Source organism: Dasypus novemcinctus, chromosome 28 (genome assembly GCF_030445035.2).
Source record: "Dasypus novemcinctus isolate mDasNov1 chromosome 28, mDasNov1.1.hap2, whole genome shotgun sequence".
Classification (NCBI taxonomy): domain Eukaryota; kingdom Metazoa; phylum Chordata; class Mammalia; order Cingulata; family Dasypodidae; genus Dasypus; species Dasypus novemcinctus.
In genome coordinates this window covers 26,517,136-26,518,821 of record NC_080700.1, presented here as the reverse complement: position 1 = coordinate 26,518,821, position 1,686 = coordinate 26,517,136, and the positions used below count along the sequence as shown (strand labels likewise).

At 34.7% G+C, this 1,686-nt stretch overlaps 1 pseudogene; it reads right to left on the bottom strand.

The window, feature by feature from the left end:
- Positions 1–715: 715 nt before the first annotated feature.
- LOC111765947 (U2 spliceosomal RNA) lies at positions 716–864 on the bottom strand (annotated as a pseudogene).
- Positions 865–1,686: the final 822 nt, after the last annotated feature.

Genomic DNA, 1,686 nt, shown 5'->3' with positions numbered 1-1,686 from the left:
TTTTCATTTCTGATTTTCGTTATTTGTATCCTCCCTATTTTTTCTATGTCAGTGTAGGTAAAGTTACATTGATTTTATTGATCCTTTCAAAGAAACAACTTTTTAAAAACAATTTTCTCTATTGCTTTTTTTCTATTTAATTTATCTCTGTTCTAATGTTTGCTATTTCCTTTCTACTGTTTGCTTTGGGTTTAGTTTGTTCTTCTTTTTCAAGTTCTTCCCATTTTGTGCTTAGGTCTCAGGTTTAAAGCCCTTCTTTTTCAATGTAAGAATTTAGAGTTATAAATTTCCCTCTCAGCATTGTCTTCATTGCATCCTATAAATTCTGGTTTGCTGTATTTTCATTTCCATTTGCCTCAAGATATTTCTTAAATTTTTCTTGTAATTTCTTCTTTAACCCATTGGTTGTTTAACAGTATATTGTTTAATTCCATCCATTTGTGATTTTTCCATTTCTCCCTCTGTTACTGATTTCTAGCTTCATACTGCCGTGGTCAGAGAATATGCATCGTATGATTTCAATATTTTTGAATTTCCTGAGACTTGTTTTGTGAACCAACATATGGTCTGTCTTGAATAATAATCTATGTGCAGTTGAGAAGAATGTGTATTCTGTTTTCATTTGGTATCATGCTCTATATATATGTCTGTTAGGTCTAGTGGTTTAGTGTATTTTAGTGTATTTAAAATATTTTAATATTTTAAATGCAAGGGCAGAGGGTAGCGGAGCCTTGAGTGCTGAAAGTAAAGGCTCAAGCCACAGTGGGTTATTCTCAGGCCTTGAAGCCTAATAATGGAAACCCAATATCTGAAGCTGGTTTTATGATACTACACTTGATCTTAGCTAAAAGGCTGAGAAGCAATCAAGCTGGTTTTAGATATTGTTTGGTACCAGGGATGCTTTTTACCATCCATTTTCTCTTTTTTGGCATATGAATATCTATAACTGTCGTCTTATGACTTTCCCACCATTGTAGTTTGGAAGCAAATAACTTATTTTATAGTTTCACAGGTTCAAAGATAGAGAGGAATTTTTCCCAAGTATGGATCATTCCAGAGCATCACTCATACCTGATTTAGATGATTTCTATGCATTACAGAAGAAATTTTTGATTTTAGTTGTTGCTGTAATGAGTTGAGACTTTTAGGGATGTTAGGAAGTATGTTAATGTACTTTGCACATGGGATGGATGTGAAGTTGAGGAACCAGAGGAAATACTGTAGGGGGCTGAATGCTGACCCCCCAAAGGAGTTGTTCACATCTCAACTCTGGGAACCTATTAATGTTATCTTATGTGGAAAAAGGTATTTTTAAGATGTAATTAAGTATGTGAGGAGAGCCTAAATCCAATGACAAGTGACCTTATAAAAAGTAAAAAAGAGGGAGACTTGACCAGAAGAGGGAAACACAAAGAATGGAGGAATCATGTGACTATGGAGGCATAGATTGAAGTGATGCTGACAGAATTTAATACATGTTGACAGCCGCTAGAAGCTGAACAAAGCAAAGAAAAGATTCCCCCAAGAGCCTCTGTAGGACGTGCAGCCCCGCTAACACCCTGATTTTGGACTTCTGGCCTCCAGAACTGTAAAATAATACATTTCTGTTGTTTAAAACCACCAAGTTGTGCTAATTTGTTATAGCAGGAAGTTGAGATACTTTTTAAAAAATTGAATATGAAAAGA